Source organism: Desmodus rotundus, chromosome 4 (assembly GCF_022682495.2).
Source record: "Desmodus rotundus isolate HL8 chromosome 4, HLdesRot8A.1, whole genome shotgun sequence".
Lineage (NCBI taxonomy): Eukaryota > Metazoa > Chordata > Mammalia > Chiroptera > Phyllostomidae > Desmodus > Desmodus rotundus.
Genome location: NC_071390.1, coordinates 158,581,774 through 158,599,053, shown reverse-complemented (window position 1 = coordinate 158,599,053; position 17,280 = coordinate 158,581,774). Strand labels below are relative to the sequence as shown.

General features: G+C 45.4%; 2 long non-coding RNA genes across 4 annotated transcripts; one reads left to right on the top strand and one right to left on the bottom strand.

Moving 5' to 3' along the window:
- Positions 1 to 2,838: 2,838 nt before the first annotated feature.
- On the bottom strand, positions 2,839 to 9,410 carry LOC123478025 (uncharacterized). 3 transcript variants are annotated; one of them, XR_008426716.1, is made up of 4 exons: positions 9,209 to 9,410; positions 6,828 to 7,006; positions 6,628 to 6,725; positions 2,839 to 3,049 (listed from the first exon to the last, which is right to left on the bottom strand). It is a non-coding gene; the product is annotated as an uncharacterized lncRNA (long non-coding RNA). The 3 variants fall into 3 exon arrangements; XR_008426715.1 differs by lacking the exon at positions 2,839 to 3,049 and adding an exon at positions 7,429 to 7,563 and having other exon boundaries at positions 5,888 to 6,725; XR_008426714.1 differs by lacking the exon at positions 2,839 to 3,049 and having other exon boundaries at positions 5,888 to 6,725.
- A 3,655-nt stretch (positions 9,411 to 13,065) lies between these two features.
- Positions 13,066 to 16,708, top strand: LOC123478020 (uncharacterized). The gene is made up of 3 exons (XR_006653119.2): positions 13,066 to 13,483; positions 14,390 to 14,625; positions 15,545 to 16,708. It is a non-coding gene; the product is annotated as an uncharacterized lncRNA (long non-coding RNA).
- The last annotated feature ends 572 nt before the right edge of the window (positions 16,709 to 17,280 follow it).

Genomic DNA, 17,280 nt, shown 5'->3' with positions numbered 1-17,280 from the left:
AGAGGTGAGTGTAAAACAAATATCTTCCCTCCCTCCGAGTCTCTGGACCCAGAGAAGTTCTGGGTGTTACTTCCTATGCCCCGGGAGGGGGGGACCCATCCCAGACCAGGAAGACTTTTTCCTGATGATGAGACAAAACTAGACACAGGCCATTCTTCTGCCCACCCCACCCCCAAGTGAACTTGTAAATTATTTAAAATGTCAGTTTCCTTATGCTCATGTGCACATGAAGATTTTCCATAAATGTGAATAGATCCTATGGTCTTTTCTCCCCTTGCAACTTTGTGCTTGATGCTCCTTCCCTGAGCTCCTCCTTCTCTCTCCTTGTTTGTCACTCAGCCTCCACCAAGTACCACATGTCATGGCCCAGATGGATGCCTGCTTCTACACTTTTCTCCATGCACATGCAACCACACGAGTGAAGATTATTACTAATTCTATAAGATGCTCTCCATTCAATAATGCCTCGTGGAAATCCCTCTAAGCCAAGTGATAAAGCTCTAATTTATTCCTTTAAATGGTTGTAAAATCTCCTTTTGTGTGGATATACATAATTTATTGGGCCATTCCTCTACCGAGGGGCATTATTTCCAGGTTTACCACTACAAACAAGGCCACAGTAAATATCCTAGTAAAGATGCTCTTTGTACTGGTGGTTTTATATCTATGGGGGAGAGTCCCTGGGGTGGAACTGAAGGATGGAAGGGTATGTGATAGTTATTGAATTTTAATAGACATCGTCAGATTGTTTTTCAAAAAGGCTGTAACAATTCACACTTCTACCCGTGGCGTGTGACAGAAACTTCTTCCCTGCGTCTCGTAGTGTTTACTCTGTCTCAGAGTCACTTCATATTTTCTGTTTAAACACCTTTGGCATATAATCCAAGTGAACTAGTATCTTGTTGCATAAAGTTGCATTTTCCTGGCCATAATTAATTTAGATAATGCTGCTATTTGGATTAGCTCATCTCTGAATTGTCCATTTACTGTCTTTACATATTTTTCTGAGTTGTCTATTTTCATTCAACTTGTAAAAGCTCTTTTATATTATGGATGTTAATTTTGGTCTGTTAGTCTGTTATAAATTTTATCCAGGATTTATGATTTTTCTACTAACTTTATTTATGGCACTCATTTCCTTGCCCACAAATGTATAAAAATGTTTAGAGAGTTAAATAAGCTTATTTTTTTTATTTTCAAGCTTCTTCTGGTTTCCAACCTCAGTTTGAAAGGTATGTATCAAGCCTAGGATTATGTGTATTCTCCTAAATGAACTTATAAGATTTTTATTATTTTGTGTTTATACCAGAGCCTATTCAATTTGTTTATTTTGTTGTACATATGGTTTAAGGCACTATAATAGTATTTTTTTCCAGCCAGAAAGTCAGTTCTGCAAGTATCACATTCATGGTCACACACAGCACCGCCGAGGGTTTGGCATCCTCGGTTATCAGGTATGCTGGGTCTACTTCTGAATTCTCATCTGCTGCCCTGATCTATTTGTCTCTGTCTCTGCCAATCTTTGATTGATTTGTGTGCAATGAATATATAATGTGTGCTCTTATCAGATAAGGCAAGTACCCCTTTACTATTTCTTATTTTCTTATTTCTTCTTTTTCCTGCTATATCTCTTCTCCCATATATATATATATTGAGATTGTTTTAAACAATTTCAAGAAACATTAGCTTGAGATTTGACTCAAGCTGCTCATGATTTGCCAAGTTCTGGAAGAAGTGTCTCCAACCAGAAACGTGAGCTTCACGGGAACACTGGAAACACCTGAGGTTTGAGACTGTGAGGGATAAGAATCCTGCTTATAAAGAGGACAGTTGTGTGGTGGTCAAATTCTCAGGCTTAGGTCATATGTAAGAGGTCCTGGAGCCACTGGGGATGAAGGTCCCTGACCCGGGTCCTGAATAATGAGGTGAAGGAGCTATGCTTTGCATTTGGGTAGACTCATTTCTGACAATGGCTGGTGAATCTGCTTCAGGTGAATGGACCCGTCCTGTGAGAACTGACCGAAGGGTTATGCTATTATACCTGGGACCTGCACCATGTCCAGGGAGGACAACCGATGTCACTACAGAATTACCTGGAGCCCAGATGGAGAACTGAAGGAGAAGAGGGAGACCGACAGGGAAGTGCCTTTCTTTTCCCCAGAAGCAGGGCAGGACCTAAGAGATCCAAGTCCAAGTGCTGATGAGGAAGTTAAAGCTCACCGAGGTGATAGGACTGGTTCAAGTTCACACAGCTTGTTCAATGGCAGAGCTGGAGTTTAGGTTAGAGGCTCTAACTCAAAGACTGTGCTGTTCTGAGATTCTACAGACCCAACTCCCGGAAGATTGTGACTGTAACCACAGCAGCATTATTGAAAACTTACTGCGTGTCCCACACTGCCCTCAGCACTCAGCTGCAATAGCACGTTTCACACTCACAGCAGTGTGAGGGTGGAGCTAGGATTTCCCCTGTGTTTTAGAGGAGGACACTGAGGCATAAAGAAGCTGAATACATCATCCAGGGTTACATGCTTAAAAAGCAGTAGGACATGAATTCAAACTCATTTTAGCTCCAAAAACCTAAATGCCACTACCCTCATGCTACATGGCCCTTTGATGTAAGTTCTCTGCCTCTCTTCTTCTGATTTGCTTTCCATCCTTTGTCAGGTATATTTACTGGTATGCATAGTTATTATATTTGTTTGCTTTTTCCCCAGTGTGTCATTTTTAAGGTTGTTCTTCTGCCAGTACAATGAGTTCGGTTGAATCAAGGGCATTGGGTGGGAAATTGTCCCTCGGCCAAGCTTTCATTATTGATGGAACTGGTGGGGTTATGGAATGTATTTGCTGATGTTTTGGATTATAAAAACAAAACAAAACAAACCAAAAGAAAAAGCTGGGGAGGAGAGACAAAGTGAAGACATGGAGACTTTCTGGAATTTGCCCTCCATCTCCGAACAAGGCTTGCTGGGCTCCTGGGAGTCTCTTCTGGTTTCTCCCAGGTTAAGCAGGGCCGGTCAGGGGCCCATCATTAGCTGTGGTGGCTGTCATTCTGGGGTACAGGGAAACATCAAAAACAAAACTCAGTGTTGACTGAGATTTTCCCATTCTCTGCTGGCATGCTCACGTTGTTAAAGAGGTTCAGGAATTCTGTTCTTTTAGTAAAGTCAACAAATATTTCTCAGCATGTACTGTGCATGAGGCAGGATGGCAGGCAGTGCTGGAGACTCATAAATGAATTGGCCTTCATCTGTGGTCAGCATCCTTAGGTAGGCGGGTATGTGTTAACTTTACATCGATTTTGGTAAGTGTCCTACTACAGGTTAGACAAAAATACAACAGAAATGTGGGAGAGGGAGAGGTAAATTTTCAATGGGAGGCATGGGGAAAGCATCTTAGCATAATGGATTCAAAAATTATATTTGAACCGGCAGATTTGTGGGAGGTGTGGGGAGGGGATAGAGGGCAGTGGTCTCATTCAGGTGTCAGGAACCTGGGCTCTAGCCCTGTTGCTATCGGCCTTCCCACCTGTGTGACCTTAGACAAGACAATCTCTCTGAGACTCTGTTTTTTCACCTGTAATGTGGGGATATTAAAGTATGGACCCCAAGAGTACATACTTCCAGTTATAAGATAAATAAATTCTAGGGCTGTTAATGTAGACCATAGAGACTCTAGCTAACAATACTGTATTGTATATTTGAAAGTATCTAAAAGAGTAGACTTTAAAAGTTCTTATCACAAGAAAAAAAAACTAAGTACATGAGGTAATGGACGTTAAGTAAATTATTGTGGTAATCATTTCACAATATATACATATATCCAATCATTAGGTAGAACATCTTAAACTACAACAATGTGTCAATTATATCTCAGTAAAACTGGGGAGGAAAGTGCCAACCTCATAGGTTTATCGGGAGGATTTCAGCTCAGCCTCTGACACACTGCAGGTTCTCAGTAAATGCTCAGAATGAAGTGTGTGTGTGCATGTACACGTGCGTGTGTGTGTTAGGAGTGTTTGCCTTTGGGCAGGAATGCAGGGAGCAGAGTGGTGCGGGGGCTGGGGGTGACTGTGGGTATGGGTGGTTAATGTTGAAAAAATCGGGGGAGGGAGATGTAGTGAGAGATAAGACTAGAAAGCTAAGTAAAAATCAAAGAGTGGAAAACTCTTAGATTTTACCCTGCTCAAATGAGGAGTCAACAACGTTTTTGATCCGATGATTAGAAAATGCCCTCGGGTCCTGGAAGAACTGACCAGACCCTGTGCTACAGACTCAAATATTTACTCAGTGTCTGTTCAACGCCACAGACCGCACCGCTCCCTGAACTTGTGCCCCGACCCCACCCTCTCTCCACCACTCCCCCCCCACACTGGAAAGCCTTTGTAAAGGCTCTCCTTCCAATGTGTTTTGAGCCCTGGGGGACAAAGGTGATGTGAACTTTTTGGGGAAAAATAAAAAAACCCGAAACGATGTCTCACTCAGTTTCATCCTCCGAACCAGCTCCTCCTGAGTTTCCTCATTACAGGCTCCAAAAAACCACAGGATTGGGGGAGAGGTTTGTAAGGTTAGCAGAAAACGTCAAAACATGTGAGACTTGAGCTATTTCCACAGAACTATCTTTTCTTCCCTGGTACAATACCCTATAAACTTGTACATAAGGTAGAGGAGCTAATAAATCAGTCACATGGGACTTCCAGCTGCCAACCCGTCCTCTGGAGAATGGAATCCTGAGGGCAGGTTTGGGGAATTGCAATCAGAATCTGTGGCGCTGCCAAAGTGCCCTGTCTTGGCCTGCCAAGTTCAATGTGAACTTTTGCGAACTTTCCTCACAACAGTTGGAATCAGCTGCCTTTGTGCAATGCAATCCCAGCTTACGGCATCACTGAATGTAGGGTTTTAGGGCAATATGCCAGGCCAGTGCCTTTCTTTAGCCCGTGAGCTTAATTGCTAACATTAAATCTATGGCTCTGGAAATCTTTCTGATTAAAAAGCTGCTGGGAGCCCAATCTGGCACCCCTTTTCTTTATTATTCTTCTGAACAAAGTCAAGGAATTGAGCCTATCCTGGGACTTATGATTTCCAGTCAATGATTAATGGCATGATCGCCTGTTTTCTTCATGACCTCACCCATGGGACCCATGGCATTCACACCTCGGGTTCGCCAGTGGACACATACACGGGCCCTGTTTTTATCGGGGTGGTGGGGCTGAGGCCCATCGTTTCACTCTGTTGGGAGACAGCTCTGAGGTCAGCAGTCCTTTTCCAGGGCAGTGGGGCTGCGAGCCTACCTTCCATCCTCTGGGTTGAGAAAGAAGTTCTGTTGGCCTCTCTTTGCTCTGTGACCGGGGCTCGTCCCAGCGGGGCCTTTCAGTATGTCCCACAAAAGTCCCTCTGACTGCACGGCCTGCCGGAGTACCAGCACTCTAGCTGGAGCACGGGCCTTTCCACCCTTGCAGTGACACCGGGCATCTTTCTTTCAAAATGCCTGCTTTTCTTACAGCAAATGTTGTGTAATTTTTACTCTTCAAACCTCCCATGTTTAATGAGGGAAGGAGGCTATCTGTAGGGTTGCTCCTGCCAAGTTATTAGTTTTGGGATAAATCAGCTCAGATTTGAGCAAGAAGATGAAAACTCTGACTATCGATTTCTCTGAAACTCTACCTCCTGCCAGAGGCAATGCTGAGTGTGTGTGTGTGTGTGTGTGTGTGTGTGTGTGTGTAACTGATGCCGTGGGATGTGGGGAGGGAGAGTGGGGTCTTTAGGTCAAGTCCCCTGGCTTTCAGGGAAAGGGAAGGATCACCTTTACATCATTTGTTCTTTTACTCAGGACAGAGTGGGAATACGGGGTGGGGGAGAGGGAGCTGTAGGATTTAGTTTAATGACTTTGTTTTATTTAATGGCTTCGAGCGTTTAAGTGTTGCTATTTAATTTATTTTGAGATTTCAGGTAACACTGAATGAGGATGTGGCTTTTTATGTTTATTGAAAGACAGCATTCATTGATTGATTGATTTGTACTGAAATATATTTGACGTATAACATGGTACAAACTTAAGGTGTACAACATGTGGACGTGACACGTTGATATATTGCCATAGGATTGCCCTCGTGGGGGCAGTTAGCGCCACTATCACGCCCCATAATTACCGTTTCTTTTTTGTGTTGGTAGAAATGATTAACTAGTCTCTTTGTCAGTGTGATGACGATAGTACGACATTGCTGTCTGTGCTCACTATACAGTGCATCAGCTCTCCAGGATGTATTTATCTACTAGTTTCCAGTCGGTACCCTACACGACAGATGTCCTCTTCTCTCTCACCCTCCAGTCAAAAAAGCACGAATTTTAAGGGGCTGGGGAAGGTTAGGGTAAGTCTCCTACTATTGAAATGTATAAGGTTCCCTCACCTAGATGGCCTCCTCTCCCTCCATCCTCTCGGAAGGGAAATCTGCTCAGGCCTCAAAGCCCAGCCCCCATGGTACCCTAAGGAGGAGTCTGCCCTCGCCATCCCACCCAGGAATCTTTCCTCCTCCAAAAACCCTACTGAAGCCCTGACTGGCATGCTCAGTGTGTTGGGCATCAACCCACAAAGCAAAAAGTCACTGGTTTGATTCCTGGTCAGGGCACATACCTGGGTTTCTGGCCAGGTCTCTGGTTGCGGGAGTGAGAGAGGCAACCAATATTTCTCTCCCTCTCTTGTTCCTTCCCTTCCCTTCCCTTCTCTTCTCTCTAAATATAAATAAAATCTTTTTAAAAAAAGATTAAAGGGCTATTTGAAGAAGAGCTTCAAACATCTAAAAAAATAAAATAAAAATGAAAACCCTACCACACCTTGTCAGAAGCTCCTTTCAAGCAATGTGTCCCTAACGCTGTCGTTTACTCCCGTCTCTGAAGTTCACGTGGTTTGCATCTCTGCGGGGCCTGCACGGTTTCACACAAAGGCGAGCATGTGCCTGAAGGTATGCACTCAGAAGTATTTATGGTGTCAACAAAAGGATGATTGAGAAATTCTGAGAAAAAAAGAGATAGCGTACCTACATGAATACACAGGAAAAGGACATAAAAGGGACATAAATCTTAGAAGACATCTCAAGTATCTGCCTGCCACAGAGCCACACCCTGTGGCTGCAGAGAGAAAAAGGCCAAGGTTAGGCCAAACCCATCTGTGAATGAAGTCCTTCTGTTCTCTTTCCTACAGTAAGCCGTTCGGCTTTTTGGTGATATTTTCTTAAGAGATGGGGTCACCTCCATGGTTAATCAAGTTGGTGTTTTCTTGTAATAGGTCAAAAACTCATGCACTGACACCTCTGTGTGTGTGTAGCATCCTGATGACCTTTTCCATTCTCCAGCCATGTCAGGGTGAATAACTGGACTATATTTGAGTCTGGTCAGACATGCAAACACACCTCACTACAATCATAAGAGGACCCACCCTCTCCAGTCAAGTGGTTAACAGTCTGTTCTGGACACAAAGAAGGTCCGATGTTCTTGTGAAGTTCCAAACACAGCTTTTGCCAGTTGTTTAGGACCTCTGATGTATGTTTCAATTTTTTCAGATGCTTTTGTTCTTTAAGACAAAAATGACAACAGCAAAAATAATTTTTAAAACCCTTAAAGATTATTTCATACAGCCAATGACTAAAAATCTTATTAGGAAATCTTTGATGTATGTATTCTGGCTGCATGTTCAGAAGGTAGATTCAACATCCTTGCCCAAGACTACTTTCTCCTCAGACCCAACTGTAATTATAGCAAAGACTCTTTTTAAGCATAAACTCACAGGGACAGAGAGAACAGGAGAGGGGACACAGAAACATAATTTTGGAAACTGGACAATAGATGAACACACAGAAACTGACTTAGCAGGATAGAAAAAGCCACAGCTAAAGTGGCAGGAAGGGAAGATGCTAACTGACCTGCCACGAAGGCATGGATTCTTCTGGAGTTGTGCCTGAAGGGGGAGCCAATAGGGTGAAACCTCTCTGAGAAATTATTGGATCTCTAGATCACTGTCCCCAGTCCTCGCATCTGGGGGTCTATTTCTTGTATACCTAAGAGGTATTTGGAGGTTTACTCTGAGGAAAAAAGGAAAGTCTCTGGTTGGGAGAAACAAGATAGATGGGTACCATGGCCAAAATAGGGGCATTAAGTTAGTGAATGCGGATGGATGGTACAGAGATGCCCCTCTCCCAAATTTGTCGGACAGTATTTTAAGCAAGGCCCAAGTGCCCGACAGAAATTGAGCAGAAATTAAACCTCGGTGAGCGAGCCTCTGTAACTAGCAGGGACTTGGGCCTTGACAGAGTGCTGGTCACAGTGTTCAACACTCAGCAAAGGCACCAGCTTATCGGAAAGATGCTAGATGTAAGGATCTGAGGAGGCCATACCCCTTGCACCGTCTGGTTGCACATGACTGCAGGCAGCAGCCCGGCCGTATCAGAGCGCACGGGCTGAAAGCAGGTGTAGTCCTAGGTGGTCTGTTCTCACTTCTGATGCGCCTTGAGTGTCCTGCAGGTGGGGCCTGGGATGGCCCCCAGATTATGTCTTTTACAGTTGGCTATTTTAGGATGGGGAACACATTCTGCAGAGCAGGATCACCCTACTGGTCCCAGTTTTTGCGCTGCTATGCCATATTAGTTCACTGACTTTGGGCTCGTAGTTGTTAATGGAATAAGCACAAGAAGCAGTTCCTGCTGGTAAAAGAACGATAAATATTCCAAGTCTGTCTCCAAATCAGTGTAGTTGGAAAACGATGTTAATTGAAAACAGTTTAACTCAGGAAAAACTCAACAAACAAAAAGTTCTTTCCAATGTGTTTGCTACATTAATCGGTCATTTCCTCACTTACCCTGCCTTCTTAAAACAAGATAGCTTGCAGAGGAGTGGCCTGACTTGCAATTTCGCATTGCTGTATGGGGGGTGGGAGGGGGCAGAGGCGGAGGAGAGAGGGGGATCTAGAACACTGACCTGTAAGGCACCTAGCAGTTCCCTTCCGGGTGACCCCAGCACTCCCTCCGAACCGCCCCTTTGCTGGCAAGGAGCCTCGGGCTCCTCTGAGAAAATGCCAGCGCTTAATCAAACAGGGCCAATCTCTGTAGTTGAAATCTGACTTTAGGTAAAGTTTTCAAAAAGTCAAAATTATTAACCCTCCACCTGATATATCTTTTAAGCCTTCTGGAATTTTGCATTTTGACTGAGTTTTCTTAACTTACTGTGGATGAGAGATCCAGAATGTTCCTGTGCTCCTTTTTGTAAAGAGTCTCGCTGTAAATCATTCACTAGCTTCCTGACTGGTCTTCCTGCAGGGAGACGAAGAAGTGCCTTTAGTCCCGGTGGCCCCTCCCTCTCTCCACGCTCCCGTGTGACCCCCTGGGTTTCTGTGGAAGCTTTGCTCCCTTGGGTCTGGCTTCAGACCTGCACTCTTTGAGTGTGTGCCTTTGGCAGGGTTCAAGTGCAGTTACCTGTGGTTTCTTGAGGTGGAGCAGTGGGTGCGGCTGCGAACAAAAATAATTTCATCCTGATAAACCAGCTGGTGGAGACCATGTCAGCAGGGCGGGTCCCTGCTCGCTCCTACCCAAGCCCTGGGGTCAGAGCCCAGAGTCACACTCTTTATCTCTGTCTCCTGACCCGGGGTCAGCGTGCCTTTAAACCAGCCTGTTTCAGACACATCTCGTGGTCTGTCTGGACACTGGACTGTGCAGCATCGTTCTGGAAAAAAGCAGACATTGGTCATCACTCAGCAGTGATAGAGGCCCAGTTTTCTTTCTTGGAAAAATCTGAAAGGGTGGTGGATTCATTCCCCGGTGGATTAAAAAGAAGACTTTCCTGAGACAAAAGCCCCTTTGAATACTAGCATGAGCTTTAAAAGGACACATTACCTTGAATCCCCGTTCCCCACCCCCACCCCCAGCAGCATCCTGAGTTTGCATTCAGACCCAGCTCCTGCCAATCTCCCAATGCTGCCATCCTCTGAACCTGCCCAAGAGGCCCAGGCTGCTGCTGGGTGTCCAGCAGGTGTTTGACACCCATCTGCTGGTCTGTGAGTTCTCGTCACCTGTACGGCCCCTGCTCTTGGTTTTCTCGGAGAAACTCTCTCCTGGTCTGGCATGTGCGACCCTGGGAAAAAAGGACAGAGTAACTCCTGTAAATTCCCTACAACCCGGCTCTAGAGAGTCCGATTCAGTTTCAACCACTGTTATAAGACAATAAACAAAGGCCCTGTGTGTCTCAGCTGAACACCGGCCTGGGGTGAATTTCCCAATTATCAACCCTCGAAGGAACCTTTCTCCCCAACCGTGGATCTAGTGAGGACATTCTCAGTCTGATTATTCTGGAAACTTGGCTGTCAGTCCCGTTCACTGCGTACAAACCTGCTTCTATAAGAAGGGTCTTACACACAGGTAGATATTAGCTCCTCCACTTCCTAGCTGCATGATCTTGCAGGAATCAACCTTTCAAAATTTTGAGTTCCTTGTTTGTAAAAGAGGGATAATAATGCTTACCCTTACGGTCAGGTTGTTGCAAGGATTCAGTGAGAGAATATATCAAGTGCAGGCGAAGAGAAAACATTTCATACAGGGAGATCCTGTTGCTATTATTTCATGTGCGTCACCTAGGGACTAGGCAGTGGATGCAGAGGTGAAAGGACCCGACACGGCCCCGTCTGTGTGCAGTGTATGACCCGCTGGCAGTGGGGCCCATGAACTGGTCGTTTCAATAGGGTGTGGGAGCAGAGGGCTGCAGGCACACAGATGGCACCGGAGGAGCGCCGCTGAGTTCACCTGGAACCTGGTAGTACTTGAACTTCGTTTTGCTTTGTAATTGCCTAATAGTGACTCGTTTTCTTGCCAGATGGAGTCATGGGTGTAACTAGGTGGGGCAGGTGAGGCCAGAAGCCAGGTGCAGCCCAGGGGAAGAGGTGTGGGGGCGGGGCAGGGCGTGGTGTGCAGCCGTGGTTCAGGGAAGCTACTTCCTGGAGAGAGGCAAGACCCCATGGTCATCACCACTGTCCATGTCAGCAATGACCTTCCAGACATCCATTGCCCTGCTCCCACCTCTCCTCCCAGCCGGCACTGACAGCAGGCTAGAATGTGAGAGTACTTCCAAGTCCTTTCTCCTCTTTCCCTAATGCACAGGCTGCTTGTAGTGCGCCTCCTTGGCTGTAGTCACGGAAACCATCTTGCTGGCAGAGTTACTTGACACTGGCATCTTTTTTTTTAAAGGGGAAGGGAGGGAGAAAGAGAGGGAGAGAAAGGTCGATGTGTGGTTGCCTCTCGTGTGCCCCTCCACCGGGGGCCTGGCCCACAACCCAGGCTTGTGCCCTGGCCGGGAATCAAACTGGTGACCCTTTGGTTCATAGTGCTCAATCCACTGAGCCACACACTGGCCAGGGCATGACACCGGCATATTTTACCTCTAGTTGTTTTTGAGGTTCAAGCTGTTAGTAGTTTGGAGTTCTCAGAACAATTCAAACTTGGGGCCCAGTGAAGGGCGTGGTCAAATGGGGTGTGACAGATTTCATGGCGTGTTTGGTCATTCTTGAGTTTGACAATAAACTCACCAACTTCGCTTCGGAAGCTTTCCACAGTGTGGCCTTTACTAATCTTTCCATTATCTCTCTCCATGGTTCCTGTTCTATTCTATTCAGTTGGAAACGCTCTCTTTTCTTGACCCCTTCTGATTGGATGCAACCCTTCTCTTTTTTGAATCCACCCCTAGCAAATTTTTGACACCTCCCTCAAAATGTTTCACATGTGTTGTCTTGAATCATGGTTATGTAAGTACTCATCTTGCCCTTTCTGGGAGACTGCCAGCCAGTGAGTTGGCAGCAGGAACCCTGCCTTGTCCCCTTTGTATTCCAGTGCCAGGTGTACAGAATGTGTTCAGCAAATATTGCTAAGTACTTGATAAACTAAAGAAAGTGAAAAGAACATGATGGAACACCTACAGGGCACCCGATGGTGAGTGGAGAGGCCTCGAAAGCCACTGCCCCCATTTTCAAGTCTTCCTGACTAGCTGTGGTCTTGGGTGACAGACATCAAACTCCTTGGAGCCTTCGGAGCATCTAAACAAATGCTGTTGTCAAAGTAGCGTTGATATGGCCCCGTTAGCTTTAGAAAGCGATAACGAACAATGGAAAACATGTGTCTGTGCATATCAGTGATTAACGATGCTTTCTTAGAAGGGCCGGTGTCAGGTATCGGGTTTCTGCAGGCACTTTTTATGACATTGTAGGTCAGTGAGTTTTGTTCAGAAAGCTTCCTCCACCTGACTAGTAGTTGTGCAGGTGCCTTGGATGGATCTGTGAGACTCATCACCTGCAGCATAACGTAGATTTCAATTCAAAGAGCAAGAAAAACAGCAGAGGGTAGGTTGGGAATATAGCTCTGTATGGGCTTGGCTGGATTAGTCGGTTTTATTGTGATAGTGCTATATAACACTCAATTTCAAAGTCTGAATGGCCTGTAAAAACAAAAATAGACATTGTTTATTCATGCAGTTTTTCAGTGACTATGAGTTGGTGCTGTGGCTTAGGGCCACCCCCATATCATTTGCTATTCTGGAACCCAGGTTGAAGGAACACCCCCTCACTGGCCAGCAATGTTCCCATGTTGCTGGGCAAGAATCCAACACAGCTAGCAGATGTTCACAATGCCTCTTAATGGCTTCATTCGAAAATGACACGCTATCACTTCTGCTCACACTCCACTGGCCAAAGTATTTGACATACCTGAGCCCCAAATTAAGGGGGCAGAGAATGGGGAAATGAGAGGATAGAGTGAAAATGGCTAAATTAGACTACAGTCTACCACATTATTGACACTCTGCATGTGTTTAGGGAGTGAATGATTGAACTCTCCCAGCTCAGATTCACGAAGTGCATGGCCTTTCCCACGTGCAGCTAGTCGTTCCTTTGAGAAACACAGGGCATATGGAGGTTGTATGTCCACGGAAGCTCTAATCCCAGTCTAAGCCAAGTGTTTGCTGCTGTCCTTTGTGGTGGGGCTTTTAGGAGGGCAGAATCTGTAGCCAGAGTCGTCCTTGGAGGGACTTGTGGGTGAGCAGATGTAAAAAGGTGGTTTAGGTGGCTCCCCACCCACAGCCACACCCCTCAAAGGGCCAGCAGTGGATGGAGAGTAAATAGCAGGTTTCACCTGGCAGGCCTTTCCCCACCCAATAAGGAGGATGGGTGTGCCTTGCTGAGGGAAGCTCATTATATAAAAGTTTAACCTTAGAAAGCGGGCAGCTGGGGAGGGGCCATTTCTGTAACAGAAGTTTGCTCCGCTCAAGAGAAATTAAGATTCCTTCAAGCAGTGCTACGGTAATGGCAAGAAGGTTGGAACTGGGAATTTGGAATTGAGCAGGACTGTGTTGGAGCCTCAGCTCTACTTGTTGTGTGGCCTTGGGCCAGTCATTGCATCTCTCTCAGCCTCAGTTTCCTCAGCTCTAAACTGGGCAGAATGATAGTACTTACCTCAAGGGCTCCTGTAAGTATTAAATTAGCTGATGTGTATAAAGTTCTCAGTTCTCATTACAGTGCCTGGTGTGTAGAAAACATAGTAATAGGAAGCTATTATTGTTATCATCACCATCATTATTTTAAACAACTAAATTTCAAATGTTACAGACTTTAATTACCTTCAAATCCTCAGGAAAATATCTATTTTTCAAAGCAAGGAACTCTTATAGCTCTTAGGAAGGCAAGAGGCAAAAGTGTAGAGAAGGGGGAGGAGGGAAGGCAAAAAGTGAGAATAGAGAAGAGGGAAAAGGAGGGGACCTGGGTGTGTTGAGGCATCTGAAGAAGAGAAGTTAATACCAGATTGATGGGAAAAGGGAGCTCGGGGCTTTGGGAGTCCAGAGCTCAGGTTGGGTGTTGAGCTTCCAGGGACCAGAACTGAGAAAGGTCTGCTCCTTAAGACAGCATGGGCTATGGAAAGCAAGAGTGATGAGCTAAATCAGACTCACCAGAAATAAACAAGAATCAAAGTCCTGGAAGACCGAGGGGAAACACCAGTTTCGCAGGCCCAGGGGTGGTGGTGGTGAAGGCAGCGAGGCCCAAGGTTCAGTCTCTAGAAGAAATGGCTGGGAGTGAGATCAGGTCAGGAAGGAAGGAGAGGGTCAGGGTGGTTGCTGCCAGTACCCTGGGACAGGCACGCCTTGCCTAACAGGCTGGGGCGGGGTGGGTGTGAGAGCGTGACAGGTGTGGGGAGAGCAGGGGCAGGGCAGACTGCGTGGACTGGCAGCACTGATGAGGCTGTGCCAAGACTGATCAGCCTCGGGGGGTCGGGGTTGGGGGCTTGCAGCGAATCTTTGAATGTAGGGAAACTTAGGCTCTCGTCCTTCCCAAAATCTTCCTCTTGTTACATTAGCTTCCTGCCTTGTTGTACTTCCAGGACTGAAGTTCTTTTACAATATCACGAAATGTTGAACAGAAACCCTCAGAGGATGAGGCACCGTCCTGCAAGCATTTGGAAAACGCAAAACATAAGGCACCTCTTTCTGCCACAAGCACCTCAGCAGAGCCTTCAGGGTCTGTGGTTTCACGGCTGCCGTTTCTTCTCACAGCCCCGAGCATGTCTGTTTTGTTCGCAGATGAGTGCTTGGTGTCTAGCTCAGTGTCTGGCGCATGGTAGGTGTTCAATAAATATTTGCCAAATGAATAAATGGAAAATGCTGGAACATCCAGAATAGCTCTCGTGAAGAGAATTTCCAAGTTCTTTGTGTTAAAAGTGTGAGAACTTCAACAGAGCTAGACATTTTGGGTCTGAGAGGAGGCTGAGAAGCTCAAGTCTGGAAGGGATTTGGTGTCATTGTCCATCCCAGCCCCATAGAGCGTTATCCAAGGGTCGGCCATGTTATACGGTACATCAGTGCGGGCAGGACCCCTCTTACATTGGGTAATTGAGGGGAGTTTAATAAAGAGATTATTTATAAGGGATGCACTAGGTGTTGGGAAACTGTAGGGGTGGGTTGGAAGCCTGTACTCTTCCTAGGACTGAAAAGGCAGAGAGGGTGTGGATGGGGGACGCTGGAGAGAGATCTGTCTGAAGAAGATTCCCTGGTAAGGCAATGGCCTTTGGTGGAAGGACTTGGCCATAGCAAAGGGAGACAGCTGAGTGAATGGACATGTGACCTCATGCTGCTCCTACCCTCTGTCTCCTATTGGCTGAACCAGAGGGCTGTGGAGTCTGTGGAGGCCACTGTACAGCTCAGCCTCCTGGGGTAGAGAGCCAGCTGGAGAGGGTGGAGTGTGGAGATGGAAAGGTATGTGGAAGATTTCCAGTGCAGGGGTCATGGAAGAGCCTGGGGAAGATAAAATGTGAGGTGGAGTCCTCAGGCTCATCAGTGTGGGCCCTGCTTAAGGCAACGTGTGCTCTGACCACGGAGTCCAGCTTCTCTAGCCAACACGTGATCACATGGGGTGAAAATTAGAAAGCAGGGAAGTGTCATAAAATACAGGGATGAAACTGACACAGGGTGGAGCCTGGGTGGGGCCAGGGAGGTCAGCTTATGTGTTGCTCATTTCATCTTTATTAATGATCTATCAGATATACACACCGTGATGAATTGGCCAAGGCGACACCAAATTACAAGGTGTTACAAACTCCGGCAGAGAGAAACTAATGCGCACTTACCAGTGGATTGTGCCATGGACTTAGAAGACAGGATCTTGCCCAATGAGATTTAGAGATCTGGGGGCAGCATAATCCACAGCTCACACATCCACTAGGAGGCAGACCTGGCAGGGCAAGACGTGAGCAAGCACAACTAAGATGGAGTGAAACAGGTTGCAGGAAATGCCAGCCTCGTGGGGACTTTAGATAGAAGGACACATTTTTGTTGGGTGATTCACTGGCACCGTATGTCTATTTGTAGCTTGGCAACCACAAGTTCAAGGACTGAAATCATTTAATTAACCGAGAACTCGCACAGCGCTACGTCCAAGAAGAGTCGTGTGTGCTAATGGAGGCCTCTCACAAATTAAATTAGAAGATTGTCTCTCATGTAATAAGAATTAAAAAGTTGTTTCATATTTTTTACATACCCTTTGACCCAGAATTCGACTTCAAGGAATTTATCCTAGAGAAATAATCAGGACGATTCTTAGAGCTATAGGTACAAGGATATTCACTGCAGAGTTTGTTAGAATATCCCTAAACTAGAAACAACGTATATGTTTGATGGTATGGAGTTGTTGAAAATTTTGCTAAATATGAATGGATGCTATAGATGACTTTTAGTGACACTGAAGTATGTTCCATATGTAGTTTAGAGAGGAAAGAACTGAGTTTACAACACTTTGATCTCATTTTGGTCACACACACACACACACACACCCCGCCAGGAAAGAAGACTGGAAAGACCTCTGTGAAATGATTAAAAGTGATTAACTCTTTAAAAGATGGTATTAAGAATAATTATGTTTTTCTTTTTTCTTATTCAACTTACCTCAATTTCTACAATAGACATGCATTACCTTTTGGTATGAAAGCTTCTTTTTTTTTTTGCATCTAGTGAAATGTGCTTTTTCCTTCTAAGAAGGCATTAAAAATATGTATCATTTAAAAAATCCGTCTTCTGCCCTTTCTGTATTTCATTTGCAGTGATAAAAATCCATTTTGTAATGTATTCCAACAAATTTTCAATGTCCTCTTTCATAACATTTTTAGTGATCAAATACATTTCATTAGAATAATAAACTCTGTCTTTTTCTATCCTCTCAATATGTTTCCAGAATTTGGGAGAAACTCAAACGTGGCATTTTCCCTTTCGGGTGGGCTTTTTATTCAATTTAATTTTTTTAAGCCCACAGAGAGGACTTTCCTGTGTCTCCTGCAGCCTGGTAGCGGTCTGGTGTTACACCTAACCAGTGGGGGGCGGTAGAGAAGGAGGTGCAGAGGTTCTGAGAGGAGGTTGGAGAAAGGGTTGAAGGGCCCCCTGGGAGCAGGAAGGTCATCATGCCATTTATGGTGACACTGACAAGAGTATCTGAAAACCAATAGGAGATCACGGATTACTGAAATATCACTGGACTTCAGCACTACTTACCGCTGGCTTTGCGTACAATGATACCAACGTCAATGCAAGAGGGGATGGAGTTGGGGTACATCTGATAGCAGACTGTTAGGACTAAAAAGAATTACAGAAATCATTAGTTAGTCATACCAAAGGCCCACTGAATATCAGATATGAAAGGAAAAACTTGAAAAACATCTTAATTTCTAATAAGTTTTTTAAAGTAATTTTTAATAAACCTCAACAATGGAATACTACTTTGAGTCCC